The following is a 19,388-nucleotide window of genomic DNA, read 5'->3' on the forward strand; positions in this document are numbered from 1 at the left end:
TTATATGTAATTTTAAATAAGGTAATATAAATTATGTTCTTCATATTTTACATTGGAACCACATGTCTTCCAATGTTAAGAAAATAAATAATCGATGATGCACTATTCACGAAGGTAGAAATTGGAAATAGCCTAGATATCTGTCATCAAATGAATGGAAAAGAAATTTTGGTAGATTCATACAACAAAATATTATTCAGGTTTAAAAGATACAATAAATTCATAAAATTTGCAGGTGAATGGATGGGACTAAAAAGAAAAATGAAGAATTATACTGAGTGATTTAACCCCAACCCAAAATGATAAATAGGTATTCAGTGATAAACGGGTGTTAGCTGTTAATTTTTCGGAAAAGAGTCTATAATCAGAGACTGTAAGCAGAGACTAAGTATAGAGGAAAGAATTAGTGGATGAAGGACATCAAGGAGACAAGGCCTTCCAAGCCCAGCAGGCCTAAGGCACATACTAATTACCTCCCAGAGGCTGAGACAGCATGAACAACTCCTGTAGAGCTAAGCACCAAATAGAATCCTAGAGAAGAGATAAGTGGAAGCATTCTCCATACCTAACCCAAAGGTATCTAATTGATAATCACTTGCAAATGTGAAATAATTCTCACCAGAGAAACAAATCACTCTTAAGGGTGGGACTGATGCATAGCAATAGATGATCAACACAAAATTAACTCAGTCAAAATTAACTCAATGACATTTGGAGAGGGCCTTTTTATTGCCTTATAGATATTTATGCACATGTTATGACTTCTGGCTTTGTGGTTTTATAAGATTTCTCGGTATGAAGGAACTTGAGTGTCTCTGTATGTGTCTGTGTTTCTGCTGCTTTTTTTTGATGTTTTGTTTTATTCTGATCTTTTTTTTTATCTTATCATTTCTTATGAATCAGAATGGGAGACTTTAGGGGACTTGCTAAAAGAAAACGGGAGAAATTGGGAGAGAAACATCTCTAATCAGAATATATTGCATGAAGAAAATCTGTTTTCAATAAAAATTAAAAATAAAAGATTCTCTCATATACAAATAAAGATGACTTGATATTCCTGTTTTATTTTTATCTCGTTTGTTTATTCTACTGGTCTTACTGCTCTACTTTAGATTTTGGGAATTATTTTAAAATTAGACCATTGAAAGTTTTCACCTATATCAGATTCCAGATTTTAGAGGAAATGATCTTATTTCCCCTAATTTAGAATAAGAATGGTATTTGTTTGTCATGGATAGACCTTATTATGGTGCAGTATGTTGCTTATGTTATTCATTGCTCTATTATTTCATTATGAAGGGATACTGGAATTTCTCAAGGACATTTCCACATCTATTCGGATAATCATTTTACTTACATCATTAGTACATTAGCATGATGCATTGTATTTGTCGATTTATGTCTTGCATCACTTTAATTAAGCCAACGTGGTTCCATAAGCAGGAGCAGGCAGAGTCAGGAGCACTCCATACTCTCACTTTTAGGAGTCCCACAAACACACCAAGTTAAGAACCATGTCATAAATACAGAGAACCTGGCAAAGCATCATGCAGGCCCCATGGTTGCCACTGCAGTCTCTGAGAGCCTATGTGAGCCCTGGGCTCTTTCCTCCTGATAGCCTCGCTCCCTGAAAAAAAAAAAAAAAAAAAATTATCTGTGGGAAAACACATGAAAGAATGGGTTAGGCTTTTCAAGAAGATGGGAAGGAGGTGGAACTGTGGTTGGTATGCAAAATTAATTCTTAATGAGTAAAACAAATCCTTTGTTTTTAAAAGAATCAAAGGACGTAAAATGCAAAAAAACGAATGTTAATGCCGAATGAGTTACATAAATGCAAATTATTGTTATTATTGGGCAACTGGAGTCCTCACAAGTTATATTTAAAATGTTTGATAACTCAATATAAAACAAACATTTTATTTAGTGTGGGAAGCAGCTGAATATAGTTCCCTTGCCTACATTGAATGCATAAGAGCTAGTTTAATTTTACATTTGTTTAACTAGCATCATAAAATTAACACTGTAACTCAGACTTGTTTCCCTCCTCTGTTTATTCCACTTATGCCTCAAATTTCCTAGCCTAGATTTTATCCCTTAACCTACTTCTGTACTAATATAGCATGTTAGGAAGTATAAATCAGGAAAACTACTCCGGTGGTGACTTCATAAAATAATGAAGTTATTCCTAATGTGGTCATGAGGACTCCTAATAATGGAGATACAGAGTCTGGGCTGGTCATCTATTGTTATTAAATGAGGGTTCTAGTACCAGGACTAGGTTCCATTCATTTGAATGGTTAGCCAGAGGTATCACATTAAAATCCCCAAACAACCAAGGCTTTTGTTGATAAGACAGTTGGCTTTTTACAAACTGACAACAGGGCTCCACTGTTGTAGATAACACCCACAGAGCCCATTGAACACTGAGAATTTCAGCATGTGCCTACATGAAGATGTTACCCCTGTGTTCTAGTGTTTCTGGTGTAGAGGGTGCTCTGCAGATTACTGAAAAGGAAATAAAATAGTAATCTAGCCAAAAAACTTTGGCCTACAATCTGAACCTTTTTGGATTTTGTAATAATCTGACCTACCACATAATAATATCTGATTCTGGGTACATTTACTTCCTTATGGAGGACAATAAATGTACTGCTCTTATTTACCAAAATATCCTTTGAGACTACAGATTTTTCATGTTAAATTGCTTTATAGCATAATTTTCTTGAGAACATTCCAGCATGTTTTGGGATATATCTGTAAAGATATTCTAGGGAGAATGAACTAAGTGCAGAAGTCCCATCCAGCTAGACATCTATCTGGGCTTTTGGTAAAACAAGAAGGTATATGCTATTGTAGGAGTTTATCTATTTTCCTTCCTGGGTACCACAGGCAGAATGCTATGCTCTAACATACATTTCCTCTAGGATAGATGAGTCCTTGAGTGGTGGTGATAACAAGCATCTCCTTTCTTGAACTGTTTCTTTCAGGCAATTCATCACAAAAAAATGGAGAAAATATAACATAAAAGACTGACACACTAGCCATGGACCTTGATACAATAAACAGCCTCTCAGGTTCCAGCAAAAATCTACGTCTGGAGAGGGAACTAATGATCCGAGAACAAAATGAACTCTCCACTATGTACTTTTCCACATCAATTTCTTTAATCCTTTGTTTCTACCCTAATAATCCTGTCTTACTTCTGCTCCTCCTAACTTTTCCTTCTGGCTTTCTCTAATCTAAAAACTCTTCTCCTTCCTGAGCCTTGAAGCAATAATCAAATTACAAGGGTCACCTTTTCATTGGTCAAAATCAGGTTCCTTGGGGTAAGTGATTAAAGAGCTGAGCCATTGTTATGAAAACACAAGGCCCCAAGATCGTAGGAGCAAACCATAACCAGACCAGGTTGGGGAGGGACACAAAGTGCAATGACAAATCTGAGATAGAAACCCATTGTTAGTAGAGTGGCAAGTGAAGTATTGGCAAGCTTTTCATAGTAACTTTAGTTGGGCACCTGCAATTTGTAAAGAGCTTTAGGATTTCAAAGTTATGACCTATTTTCAAAAGCCTTTATTCTAGTTTGAAATTGTTCTGAGGTGAAAATTGGCAAATAGTGTGCAGTTCGTCTGAGCAAAAGAACAAGGCATGCTGCTAAATATTGACAGCTCTTGTGGGGCAAATAGATCTAGTTAAGAAACATGTCTTAATATATATTCTGTATACTAAATTCTGTAGCTAAATGAAAAGTCATCCTCTTGACCACCCACAGGAATGTGTGCCCAGCAGATGGAGTAGTTTCATGAGATAAATGCACAAGCAGTGAGAAAATTCCCAAAACTATTCCTAGGGAAGAAATGAAGTTGTTAGGGAAGAGATGAAGTGACTAATGAGGGAAATTACAGACATAGGTAACTGGTTTTCAGAGTCAGTGGTCCTGTAAGCCTTGATAGACGGAATTATCACCATCAGAGTCTGGTGGATCAACACCTGAATTATCAGTTGCCGTATGCTACATATTTCTACTGCCTCTGACATTATTGCTGTGAACTAGCCTGGTCACACACTATTTAGAATACTAGAAGTGGCTTGTTTGGGAAACATGGAAAAGGATGCTGTATTGGAAGTTCAGATAACAATTCCATTAGAAGATTAGAAGATCAGAATGACTGTACTAATGATACGGATATGACAGATTTTTCTTAGTGTTTCCCAATGAGAACAAGATTTCTATTCTGAACTAAACAAAAAAAATTAATAAGATTTTTATAAAATACAACTACAGAATCCAAGAAACTGGTTTTAACAAGAGAATAGACAGATGGATGGAAGAGAACAAGAAGAAGAAAAATACCAACATTATTGATTTGTTAAAAATATTTGAAGCAAAAATTCAATTAAATAGAACATAGACTTTTTGGTTAAAAATTTAGAGTTAGAACAGTAGGCAGACAATTAAAACAATAATCTCAATAAGAATTTATCACCCACAGAATATATAGATAACATAAAGTATAAGACACAAATGAAGACATTTATAATATAGCATATAGCTCCTTGAGTAAATTATTTTATACATAAAACATCGAAGACCTGAGACATAAAAGGAGGATTTTAAGGTTTTAGTTAAGCAATATCAAAAGTATCTATGTTATAAAAGTTACTATCTATAATATATAATATAGTTAGATCTATAATAATAAAATAACTCTAAATTCTAAAAAGAAAATTATAACAAAGTCAAATACCTGAGTTATTGCCTATGTAAATAAAAGCATATGAAAATACTTTAAACGGCATATGGCATGGAATCTCCAGTTCAAGTCACATTGAGTTTCCACCGTGCACACCTGTTAGAATGACCAAAGTAGAAACAGCTACTGACATAAGCAGATGTCAGTAGGGATACTGGGAAATAGATATCCTCTTCTGCTAGTAGTGGTACACCCAAATCCTCAATCCCAGACAAGCTGACAAGGAAACCAAGAGTCCCGTATATAAAAGCAAAGAGCCTTTATTTTAATCAAGTTTGCAAACTTCCCGCATGCCCAAAGTATCTTTTCATTTATTCGGGACATGAATTATACATTATACTAAGATATTAACCTGTGCTTAAGCTTTTCATTAGCAGCAATAGTTTCTATATTAAGACTTTTAAAAGTGATGCCTTAGATTACCATCTAATCTAATATAAGTCATCTTCCATTCTATTCAACAGCCAGTTAAAATATTTCTATACTGGACTTAAGTTGCAATTAAACTCCTTTTTAATACTCTGTTTAACAATTTGAACCATATGTGAAGGAAAACATTCAATTTTGAGAAACATGTTTGCTTATAATTGAAGCCAAATGGAATTCACACTAATTGCTTTAAAGGATTCTACAATACGAAGCCTTTATTATAAGTCTTAAATGTGTTTAATATGAGAAGTTAAAATGAAATTTTAGTATAAAGTATGTCTACACTTTAATCCAGAAATAATCATCCCTGGATATATGCAAGAACAGAGCATATTTAACCCAAAACACAGCATCAGATTTGAAGAAAAGAATCATATTAAAGTTAGGATTGGAAAAAGTAAATCAAAGCTAATGAAGCAACATTAGCACTTTTATGCTGTAGGTTCTAATTAGAAAGTCTGTTAATGAAATTGGGGCATTCACTTAATTGCTGTGAACAATTATTTTCAAATTAAGATGGCAATTAAATAGCATGATTAAGCTCAGAATAGACAATTTAGGTAGTGGTACGTTAACTATTTTGCATGCTGTATTATGTATGGCAGTTTAAATACTGAATATCTACTGATTAAGAAATACAGATGACAGGCAGTACTTCTGGATCTTGGTGAGTTATGCAGGGAAGTTTTCTACTGCCTAAGAACTTGCTTTGAACAGTAGCTTGGAACTACTGGAGCCCAAAGCAAAAATATGTCCTACTTAACAAAAATAATCCTTTTCTTCCCATAAATGTCAAGCTTCCTAGAATACACTTGCCCAATTATATGTTGGGTTGGCTTTATTCATTTATTGTTCCTGGTTCCTGCCTTCAGTCACACAAAAAATCATCTTAAAAATTCTAATTGATTTGTTCTTGCATAATTATTTGAACCTCAGTTGAAACTTTTATAAAAGCAAGTGTTATCACTTGAATTTTCGAAGTAATTTTGGACCCTATAAACACTCCCAGAAAACAAACAAACAAACAAACAAAAATACATATGTAGGGCATTGTTTATTGGTAGAGAAGAACCTGGAATATCAATGTATTTACTGGGCTAGTCTTATAATGAAAACTGATATTTTTGTAATAAACTTGACTATTTCTGATTTTTGTTTTATCAAACTATGGACACAAACTACATTTTCAATTTGAAATTCAGTGAGCACATTATTCTTGTTTATTTCTTATCAAATGTTATGGCTTCCTGTCTCTTTAAGAGACAAGCCATGCCCACTCCTGCTACCTCTGACCTTCCATAGCCCTCTTGGTCTCTCTTGCTGGAGCACGCGCGTTCCCGCTTCTCCCCTCTTTCTTTCCATGTCTCTGTCTCCTGCCCGCCCGCCAGTAGCTCACCAGGACCCAACACGAGAGCAATGTCTGCCGCTTGCCGCTGGGAATCTGCACCGCTCTGGCAGCTGTCTCTACCGAGCTGGCAGCTGCGCCGCGAACATTTTAAGAATAAAATCAGCTACTTGCTTTTTTCTTTTTTTTTTGAAAAGTACTGTTCCTCACTGTATTTTTCAAAAGGTTTACAAGAGAATGGATGAATTACCTACGTTATTATTACGTTACATCGCGTAAAAGAGGGAAGCATTTTTTTGTCTACAGGTTTTTCACTTCTTAATCTTCTCAAAATTATTAACTAAATGTTGATAACCTTATTTGTTGTTTTTGAAAATGAAGTGTCATTTTGTAGTACAGGGCTATCTCAAACCCAACCTCATAATGTTTAAAGTTAGAGCTGTGCACTGTCGTATCTCTTGTCGTCCACTGTTACAGCTGGTCATCACTGCACCCCTTGTCCTCCACTGTTACAGCTGGACACCACTGCACCCCCTTGTCCTCCACTGTTACAATTGTACACTACTGTACCCCTTGTCTTCTAGTGTTACAGTTGGACACCACTTTATCCTTGTCTTCTAGTGTTACAGCTGGACACCACTGTAACCCTGTCTTCTAGAGTTACAACTGAACACTACTGTATCCCTTGTCTTCTAGTGTTAGAGTTGGACACCACTGTACCCCTTGTACTCCACTGTTACAGCTGGACACCACTGCACCCCTTGTCCTCTAGTGTTACAGATGGACACCGCTGTACCCCTTTGTAGAGAGCCGCGTGGAGTCGCACCTGATGGCAATGTGTAGAGAGCCGCGTGGAGCCGCACCTGATGGTGCTGGCTTCGGCCCTCCGCGATCCCGAAAGCGAGTGCTCTCTGTAAGAATCAACTCCTTATGGCTAAGGCCTGACTTATGCTATTATCACGCAATGATCGTCAGCTCCTTGCATATGCGTGAACCTATGGACAGTGCCCAGGTGGCAATCCGGGGTTGGCGGCCTGTGCCTACTTAAGGGCTGGGAGAGGTTTGCCGAGAGAGAGGAGAGAGGAGAGAGGAGAGAGAGAGAGAGAGAGAGAGAGAGAGAGAGAGAGAGAGAGAGAGAGAGAGAGAGAGAGAGAGAGAGAGAGAACGCTTTGTCAAAAGGTCCTGAATAAACTGCAACAGGAAGAGCTCCGGTGTTGCGTCTTCCTTGATGGCAGAGGCGGACGCGACACCCCTTGTCCTCTAGTGTTACAGCTGGACACCACTGTACCCCTTGCCTTTTCCACACAAAGAGTTTACTTTACACTGACCATCTTAAAAGTGAATTTTAATAGGACCTGAAAATCATTTCTAAGAGTGTATGACTTATTCATTCTTTTTCTGGGTAATAGGGCTCAATTATTTTCTTCTTAACAAACTTCTTTCCCTCTTTCTCTTCTTTTCTTTTCCTCTGTGGATCTGAGTATTGGGGCACATGGTCTCACACATTTCTGGCCCATTATAATTGAGCAAAGATCTACCATTGGCTGGCACTGTTTTACTTTGTCAGTATGTCTGCTAGGACAATTGCTCAGGAAACCTTGAACTTCAAAGATGGATCTCTCAGCAGATTCCTGAAATGTGCATTCCCTTCGAGTTTCAGAACTTCACTAATTGGCTTTTGAATCACCAGGTTTTGACAATGTAGAAGTAGCTAAGTTTTGTCTCAAACTGTTTCTCATAGTGACAAAGATGACTCTAGATTGTGTGAGTCTGTCTAAACTATCCAGTGAGAAAATTTCTGGAAACTTCCTTCTGGAAATAACATGAAATTTCTATGCCCTATAGAGTGCAAAAGCCACCTGGATATCAAATCATCAGACCTGAGTACTTCATATTGGAGTATTGTAATGAAATAAAGTCATTCATATCAGTATTTTGGCATCTTTCAAAAGTCTTTCTTCAAATTTTTAATTAGCTCATGTTCCTCAGTCACCTCCTACATTAAATAACCACATCTGTAGAAAATTCCCTCACACATGTATTTTCACGTGTATGCAGACACCAATATTATTGTACCCAATTATTAAAGCTGTCAATCTTAGCAAACTCTCAATTTAAAAACAATTCTAATATTTAATACATGCTACACAGAGATATAGGGCTATACCACTTCTTTCATTAACCATTGGCCTCTTTCACTATCCCACATTTGAATCACCTGTGTGTATTTTATCCTAAAGCCACTGTTGAATGGAGTTTCCTTCTGGTGATGTGAATACATGTTTGATGAAATACTGCACATAATGGTTTACTTAGAACAGTATGCTCCAATAAGCCACACCATTGAAACTATCGCCAATCACGGATAATGACTTTTTTCATATATATATATATATGTGTGTGTGTGTGTGTGTATATATATATATATATATATATAGTCTTCCCTTCAGATAACCTTACATACTCTATATACAAATATAGCAACTCCTGAGACTATATGATTATATATAGCTGGGATAGACATACCTGCAAGTGAGGCACACAAGTGAGTGGCTAAGGACTCATGTCACTCTGCAACCTCTATTTAACTTTTATAAAACACCTTTAATAAATATTTCAATAATAAAATAAAAATCATGCAATGACACATTATCGTGGAAACATTTGCCTTAAATTATTTTCTGAGTTTTACAGTAAAAATTTATTTTCCTTTCCTTTCACAAGTACATCTTCCTTGATACCTTTTAATTTTATCTGTACATCATTGCAAAATTTGCATGACATTACCATCAAACAACATCATTTATTCGATTTAGTAACCATTTCTCAAAAATATCACTAGCAACTTTGTGAACATTGTATATAATTATGATATCAGCACTTGGGATGTATATGCAGGAACATTCATAATAAAAAAAGATGCCCTGCTTTATGGATATTTGAAAACTGTACTGTCATACATATATATGTCTGTGTGTGTGTAAAACATATCACCAATAACACCCATTACCATATCTCCTGCTGTGTAATTGCTGTTTCAGAATATGTGTGTGTGCATGTAAAATATGTCATCAGCACCACCCATTACCATATCTCCTGCTGTGTAATTCCTGTTTCAGAAAGGAGTGCTTCTTGAAATCTATGAAAGGTATTTCTGGCATGAAAACTCCTTATTAATTGTTGCAAATTATGGAATATGAAATCAAAAGTAAAGGTAACAAGTCTAAATGCAAACAAACTGAGCGGATGTGAATCAACAATATTCTGAACACAAAAAATGAAGCAATAGAAAATATAAATTGTGGAATTTGAGAAAATATATTACATATGCATACATATATATGTGTGTGTTGTAGTCCAAAATATAAATATGGATGTGTACATGTACATATACATATACATGTACACATACATATATTACAGAATACTACAGTGAATGAATGAATGAATTTCTCCTAAACCATGCAGATATCTCTATGTTTGAATCATTCTCTAAGTCTTTCAAACATTTGTCAGTACTTCAAGGGCTTTATAATATCTTCATTTTTGAGTTATATTTCTATCATTTTTTTTTAAGTTTTCTAACTCCTCAGCCATTTCGTCTGTTCTAAATGGTGGAATATCCTACAATTTTCACTTCCCTTATCATAATCCTCTGTGACCTCAGATCTTATCCAATTTTTCAGAACAGTCTAAGTAATATTTTAGAGAGATTTTAACAAAGTTATTGAGACTGTTGTGTGTAATTGAAAGCAAAGGATGGAATTAAAGTCATTGTTCATTTTGAAATATTAAAAATAGGATAGGTGAGATAAGGTGACTGTTTGAATTAGGGTAATATATGTTAAGTCGGGAAAAAAACCCATAAGATTCTGGAAGAATTGGTAATGATTTTCCTCTTGATTATGAAGGGAAGCATAGACTTACATGACACTTAAGAAGCCTACCTGACCACCTCAGTAATGAGTGGCACTGATTGAATTGAAGGGAGAAAACTGGAGGATAGCGAAGCAGAAAAGCATAGATTGTCTAGTATTGGAAGCTCTTCAGATATGAGAAAGAAAAGCCTTTACAGTTTTCCTTATTCATTATTTGGGGACCTCACATCATGTACCCCGATCATGCTCTCCTCCCAGTCTTTCCATTTACACCTTACCCACCATAAGGAAAACTTTAATTTTAGGTTGTCCATATATTTACTGGAGCATGGTCACATGGTCTGTTCGATAGAGGCACCTCAAAAGTAAAATGAAAAGCACCCTCAGGGTAGCAGTGTTCTCGGCTCTATATTTTAAATTTTGTAAAGGGTAATAGGCTACTGTATAACAATGAACTGATTCTGGGACAGCAAAGTTCATCACTGACCCACAGATGCTCTATCACATACATTGCTTTTGACTTAGAAAAAGAATTCTATCATTTGTTTTCATTGTATTGACCAAGATTTCAACCTGTGGACCTGAATGTTTTTATACTTTATAATGTACTTCTTAGAATGACAAAAGTTCTTAAATTCTTAGGGGGGTTGAAATATTTATATGGTACTATTAAAGAAGTCCTCTGGTCAAAAATGGGAATCACAGAATTAAACCACATTGCTATTTTCTTTGTTGTCTTGGGGTTTTCAATTGTGCTACCACCCTTGGTGAGAAAAAAAATCTCCTTGCACTTCGTTCTTGTGACTTCTGATTTGCACTTATATTGTAAGAGCAAACATCACTCCCTCAGGCTTTGCATTGTTCTTTCAGTGGCCAGAGTGCACTTCCCCTCAGCCACCTTGAACTTCGTCTTTAAAATATACAGAATTTTACCTGTCACACATCTAATGTTCTAGAAAAATAAAGAATCAATGAGTTCAAACAATTTACTCATTTTGTCATTGTGGATACCTCAACCATAAACATTTTGCATGGATAAATTCCATTCATATTTGTTGACTTTTTTAGTTCTCACCCTCAAAATATTTCATGAAGTTGTTAATATTATCTATGATTTATTAAACATTTATTGCTCCAGATCATCTAAAAACAATATCCTATTTGGCTTACTGAAAAATCAATTTTTATTTAATCATTCGTCATTTTTTTCTATAATTTACAATACAAAGAGTTCTGATTTTAGGATATGACAAAATTCAGGTTATATGCCCAAACTCTGAAAATAATAATTAAAAACTAGAAATTTTCTGAATTCTATTAAATTTTCTATTAGCAACGTCTGTTTGTTGTGTTTTTGCATGTGTCTACAACTCCTCAAACAGCATTATGGACCACTACATACTTCCTCCCCTCTAGCGTGAAAAAGTAGAATTGTTATTTGTAATTGTGGGAAATTGTTAACCACGCAGATTATTGTTTTCCCATTAGAAAATTATCTCCTATGCAAAAAGTGGCACGATACCCTTTCAATATGACCAATGTGTGTGTGAGCCTGAAATTTCTCGCTTACTTCCATTGCACATATTACCTGTGGATTTTTCATTCTAAGACAATTTATCTGACATGCTAAGCTGTTTGTTTTGGTATGGTTCTACACTTATCACATAATAGAAACTGTTACACATAAAGTGAGAATTCTTTTTACTCAGGAAGTATGTTTTAAATATTTTTATACACATGAAAATGTAAAGTTGTAAAGGTTAATAGGCTACTATATAACAATGTGTCAATCCAAGTCTACAGTGTATAGAAAATATTTGATATTTTTCTGGTAAAGTGATCAAAAGACTTTCTTCTAGCTCTTTTGAGGAAGTACTTCATAGTTGCTAAATATCACCTTTCTACTTTGTGCCGGCACACCAGAGACTCTTGTTTTTTTTTTTTTTTTAATTCAATTTAGAATGCATTAGTCAATCTTTCCATTTTCTTGTTCTATTTCCCTACTGTTCTTCATTTTTTAGAAAGACCATTTTAAAAGATCATTCATGATTCAAATCACAAGGTACTTTTCTTTCCATACCTGACTTGTTTCAATAAAACAATTATCTTTCTCCACTTATATAAATATTGTCATAAGCCACAGACTTTTTTGTAGATAAATCCTATGCAAGTTCATGAAGTGTCCATATTTTTTCTACCCACTTATCACTTGATGGAGACTTTGGTTTCTGATCCTTGTGTAAATGCCTCTTCATCATCTTCTTTGAATAAAGCTCCAGAAAAAAAAAAAAAAGGAAAAAAGAAAGAACAAGAAAGAAAGAAAACTATAAAAGACTGTCACACCAGGTGAGAGTTCTCTTCACAGTTCTTAAGTTCAGTAATACTTTCTAAGATCAGGCTGTAGCTTACACACCAAGGAGCAGGGGCTATTGTTTTATTCACATCTCTACCACACCTTTTTCTTTCTAGGAATAAAAAGACAATCCTTAGGGGCGAATAGACATCGCCTGAGAGAAAGTATCTCATTCGCTTTTAATTTCATTTCCATTTCTTGAACGTTATGGTGAACTTTTTGTATATAGGTTTGCATTTATTTATATTCCTTTTGAAATATCTACTCCAATATTTTTGTACTAATAAAATTTTTCCCCAATGGTTTTTAGTCCCTTAATTATCTCATATACTAGTTTCTCATTAGATATGTATTTTGGAAAATTTTTTTCCAACATTACAGGTGGTTTCTAAAATTTTAGTAATTATATCGTCTATTGTCCATATTTTTAGATTGGTATAACAAATATATTTTTAAGTCTCTTTTGGAAAAGTTTATTTTAAAAAATCTACCCATCTCTCTATGAAAGAAAATTTTTGCTGTTTGCTATGTTTAATCTATCTAGAGCAGAGAAATATCAAAAGAAAGTGCATAGCATACTACTGGCATAAAGACACATAAACCAAAAGAAACAAATAAGGTCCAGAAATTTGCGTATCTTTGTCATGCGATACATTAGAATTCCAAGAAATCACAAAACAAGAATGTTTTCAATAGTGTATGAAAAAAAATTAAAAGACACACAAAACAGCAATGACAAAAACTAACTTGTGTGAAACATCCTGTACAACAGATTACTAGGAGACGTGAAATTACACCTACTGTTCACATAATTAAATCACCAATAGATTGTGTTAGAAATGGTTCCTTTGCCATGAACACAATGGCTTATAAAATATCATCTCGAGTTCAGGAAGAGAAATCTCTCTCTTTTTTTTCTTTTTCTTTTTTTTTTTTTTTTTTTTTTTCGAGACAGGGTTTCTCCGTAGCTTTTGATTCCTGTCCTGGAACTAGCTCTTGTAGACCAGGCTGTCCTCGAACTCACAGAGTTCCGCCTGCCTCTGCTCCCGAGTGCTGGGCTTTTTTTTTTTTTTTTTTTTTGGTTTTTCGAGACAGGGTTGGCTTAAAGGCGTGCGCCACCACCGCCCGGCTTGAGAAATCTCTTAAGACTTTTCAGAAAATCAATGAAGATTTTCCTTATTTGTTGGCATGAAAAAACAAGCAGCCATGTTGAAAACTGCCACTGTAGAGGGAAATCCTTCAGGCTGGAAGAGCCATCGCTCTCCAAATATTAATAACTATAGTCTGCTCATATTTGAATGAGGGCCTTGAGTTTAAGATGAGAAATACCACATTGCTATACTCAAATATTAGCCTTATTAGTCGTAGGTGTGAACAAGTCAAGACATGCCTAGAATCTAGGACACTTTAATCTGTTAGGTACTAATTTTATAGTCTAAATTAATCTGCTGACATCATGGTGGTTTGCTGTAGTATGAAGAAAACCAGTGTAGCTTTCTTCCACAATAAAAATCTCATATAAACACTAATGCCACATATGATCCCTGAGAGGATTAAAGGAGTGAACGCACATTAAAGTGCCTGGTCAACTATAAGGGCTAAATAGAAACAGAGGTTTATAATTATATATGATTGCTTTGTGTGTGACAGTTTCCTTGTGTAACTTAATAATTCTAATTAGGACTAAAGGCTGTGACATTTTTTTTCTTACTTACATAAGAACATGATCACAGATTCTTTGAATCATTTATAATACACTATGAAGACAGTTGGTTATGAAGAAAATGTTAAGTGGAAAATTATTTCTGGTTCTTGCAAGCTTCCTGGAGCCTTCCAAAGCAAGCACATGCTGAACATGGCCCAGTGCAAACTGTGAAGTAGGCAAAGCTGCTCCTTTAGTTTCCAGACCTCATCATCACTCCAGCACATTTTTAGGCTTTTTATATAGCTATATTTCCATGAATTTGCATAATTTTAAGTGCACACATAAATATGATAAAGATACAGATATTTTTATTGCAGTCTTATTTAGCTCTTTTTAATTTTTTTTTGTTTCAGCCTTCCATTTCCCATTTATTTGACAAATCACCAAAGTTAGTTTACTTTTCTCAGCATCCTCTGTCTTCCAGCAACTATACAGCTCCTAATACTAACCCTATGCAGAAACACAAAATTCATTCTTGTAAGTTATGGCAAATATGCTTAAAGAATGGTTTATACAACTTCTTAAAAGCCCAGATACATTAATATAATTATGTATATAAATATATGCATATTTTCTTACAAAAATCTTGGAAAAATATTTGGAACACTTTCATATTTGCATTTCATACTTAATCTTAATTGTGATCTTTTCTTCTCTAACAGGCTTCCAGATTTTGTCTTGCTTTTGTCCCACATGTGCAGGTGGGATGAACTGGGCTGTATAATGGTAGAAAACAAGAGGCAGAGCAGGTAGGACGATGTTTTGGAGTTTTATATGCTGTGCTTTTATTACAGAAAGGGGTTGGTGCTATGGCTAAAATACTGTCAAGAGAAGAACACACTGTGTTTTCAGTCCACCGGCACCTTTGTAGGTTATCATCAGACAACTATGGTTGAAAGGATGAAGTATGCAGCTGCTTATGATTACACCGTAGCCCTGAACCTTTTGATCCACCAGTAAATTAAATCACTGCGTCTAGCTTTATCTTCTAGTTGATTAATGAGTTTCTAGTTCATCAGTATGGCAATAACACAAGTCATAACTTTATTCTTGCTAGTTGAAGTAATAATATGAAATCTGAGCTATCAGAAAGTCAATGTGTTGCTGTTAGTGGAAACTTATTTTTCAGTTTTCATTTCAAATATTTATAAGTCATATAATAAATGAGTGAGACAAGATAAGCCTACCGGTGCAATAATGGTAAAAATGTTCTGGAAGTAACCAACTGCTTCTGTTTTCATTTAAAGCATGCTCCACAAGATGTAAGCTACAGTTTGTACTGTTAATTGGGCCAAACCCACAGCTGCCTCCGTCATAGGGAAGAACCAAATATTATTGTTCTTGTAAGTAGAAACAGAAATACGGGTACCAGCCTGACAATGGTGGCACATGCCTTTAATTCCAGCACTTGGGAGGCACAGACAGGCAGATCTCTGTGAGTTTGAGGCCAGCCATGCTCCAAAAGATGGATCTATAGTCATATCCCCAAAGAGAGCACCAAGCAGACATAATGAATTTACAAACAAAACCACAGTGCTGGAGGAAACAAAAAGGGGGGGGGATCAAAAATAGAAGAATTAGAAGGGCGTAGTTAAGGGGCAACTTTAATCAAAATGCATGTCCCTGAGTTGGATAGTCAAACTCTGTCTTTCCATATACCACCTTTGTATATGGAAAAGGGAATATATGACTACTACTCAAACCACCTATGCAATTTCCTCAATCTCTGGAGAAAAATTAATAATTGTCTCTGGATTTTGTGCATGTCTTTCTGACTGTATCTAAAAAAATCTCAGTTCACAAATTTGGTGGGAGGTAGACTTTGTCTCCTGCCTGTGTGAGTAGCTAGTATACAAAAGACATGCTGGTTGTGAACAAACTACCCAACAATCAAGCAATGAAAAGATAAATTTAGAAAATAACTCACAATCTGCATTTGAAAGATTTTTTTTTATCGTACTTAGAGTTACTAATAGGTTAATGTGTAACTGGCTGAAATAGCTACTGTGCACAAACACAGAACCGTAAACCAACAACTGCTCTCCCTGCAAGGTCTATTGGGTCAATGTTGGCTCCAGCCACTTGAGGGAGCCCATGCCTTACACTCCTTGATGTCTAGGAGCCCGAGATGGAATAACCCAGAGACCTAGGTTAGAACAAAACTCAGCCCAAAAAACAAAACAACAACAAATCATCGAAATCATTCTAAATGATGTTGTATATACTCATTGACTTGTGCTTTTTCCTGTTGTCAAGAAAGAGGTTTTCTCAGGCAGCTGATGGAAGCCGGTGCAGAGACCCACTGCCCGACATTTAGAAGAATGTTTAATTTGGAGGTCTCCCTCAGGTCCCTCCCCTGGGATTTCAGGGGAAACCCAGAGGCAGAATAGTTGGAGGACACTAGGAGAACATGTCCCCTGAATCAACTGAGGGCATCTCATAAGGGCTGACAGAGACTGAAGTGGCAACCAAGAGACTTACATGGGTCTGCACCAGGTCTTCTGCATATATGTTATAGCTGTTAGCATGGTGGTTTTATTTGTTTATTTTTTTGTCGTTGTTTGTTTTGTTTTGTTTTGTTCAGTGGAACAACTAACAATGGAAGCAGACTTGTTGCTTTTGCCTGCTTTTAAGATTATTTTCCTCATTTCAAGTTGCCTTGTCCCGCCTGGATTTGAGGGCTTTTTGCCTTGTCTTACTGTATCTTGTTTGTCCTGTTTGGTTGGAAGCCTGTTTTTTATTTTATTTTATTTTACTTTTCTGAAAGGGAATGGGGGGAGGGAGAATAAATCTAGGGGACAGAAGAGGTGGGAGAAGTGCTAGAAAAAGTGGAGAAAGGAGAAATTGTGGTCAGGATGCACTACATGAGAGAAGAATCTGTTTTCACATAAAAAAAAATTAAATGCAGAGAGCAAAGGTCAAACATTTTTCTTGTTGACATTTCAGTTCTCTTTTGTTTCCTTTTCTCTTTCTCCATTTTTTCACATGTATGTGCACAGGTGGTATATATATATGACTGCTTTTGTACATATTAGAACACATGAGTGAGGTGTTGACATATATGTGTCTAAGTTCCTACACAGGCACAGACTGATACTGGAGATCATACTGCAATTGTTTGTTGAGCTAAGATCTCTGAGGCAAAGCCAGAGATTGACAACTCAGATAGTACGGCAACCCAATTTTCTGCCAGGATCCCCTGCCCTGCCCTCCCACCCAACACTGGAGTTATATGTAAAAGCTCCAAACAGCATTCACAGTATTTTTTAGGGTCCAGACTCCATTCCTCAAACTTTTATGGCACTAAATTTAACCTAAGTATTGAGACAATAATCCAGTCTTAATTAAAGTTTCGTTGCACGCTTGCTCATATGCTACCTCCAGCCCTTTGTTTTCTATCACAAGTGAAAGAGTGAGCACAGGTTTTGAATTAAGAAATTTCAGCTCAATATTATCTTTGCCCTCAATAACTGATTATATTAAAATCACTCTGTTTCACTACAGTTCACTTTATTACTTTAGAGAATGTAAGAAAATCCCTAAATTCACTAAATTTCAGTCTTCAAATGATCTCTAATGAGAATGCATTAATGATCTTTATAAATAATATTTGTATTTCATTATAGTTATATGATGAAATGGCATTGTATAAATACAGAATAAATACTGATTTAATTAGTATATATAAATAATATTTCCCCACGAACATTTTCAAAGTCATTGAGATACTGTGACAAATAAAGCTCAATTAAATATATAAATTCATAATGTGAAATATATTACTATATGTATTATAAAATATAGGAAACGGTTTAATCCAAACAAAATTTCAATGTAACAAGCAAATATACATGGAAATATTTTATGACAAACATTTTGTTATTAATATTTTAAAAAATACGATGCTAGCACATCACTATTTTAAAAATAGAAAGGAATTACTTAAAAGTCATTATTTCAGCCTTTGCTTTCAATTTTAAGGTAACATATTTGCTACTTAGATTTCTAATTTTAAAGAAGCATATTTTTCTTTGTAACATTCCAATACTTTGAGTTTTAAATACATCCCTTGAAAAACAGACACCATTCAACAAAATTTCAGCAAGAAGAATGTGGCCTGATTCCTCAAGAATGAAGGCTAAGGCGATTAATTTAAAGGCAAATCCTAGAACTCAATTTCTGGGATCAGGGACACTTACACTGGGATTATCTTTAAAGTAACCAAGCAGAGAAACAGGCCAGTTGTCTACATGCTATGAAGATCAAATTTGTCCTTTCTAGGCAATTTTCTCACCAATAAATTGTGTCTGTCAGAAAAGGAAGAAAGACAGAGAGAAAGAAAGAATTTCAAGTAGCTTTTGTTCTAGAAGTCACTTCTATCTCAGAAAGCATTTGCTTATCACATCTTGTCAAATAAACAGAACAAGAGCTTTTCCATGGGATCTAGTACTCTGAAGACAGATAGGAGAATAATTGCTATTGTTACTTCGTATGAAATAGTTTGTGCTACTGCTCGTAGGGCCCCAAATTAATACACTGTACTGAAGTTTTCTCATTTATTTCCCAAAACTAAACTGTCTTTCCATGGCCCTCATTATCAGTGACTGCTTAGTATCTTCCTTGCTTCTCCTAAGTGAAGGCAATGAATACAGATTCCTTCATCAAGTCTATTTCCCAATTGCACATTCAGACTGTTTTCTGTTTTGGAGAGAGAAGCTAAGCAGACATAAAAAAGATTGGGGGTCCTCAAAAGTAGTTAAAAAAAATGTCCGACCACATATATTGAACTTTCTTCATCCTGAGGTTATCATATTAAATCCTGGCACACAGCACAGAAATACACACACACACACACACACACAGAGAGAGAGAGAGAGAGAGAGAGAGAGAGAGAGAGAGAGAGAGAGAGAGAGAGCAGAGAGAGCAG

This window comes from Chionomys nivalis, chromosome 15 (genome assembly GCF_950005125.1).
Source record: "Chionomys nivalis chromosome 15, mChiNiv1.1, whole genome shotgun sequence".
NCBI lineage: Eukaryota > Metazoa > Chordata > Mammalia > Rodentia > Cricetidae > Chionomys > Chionomys nivalis.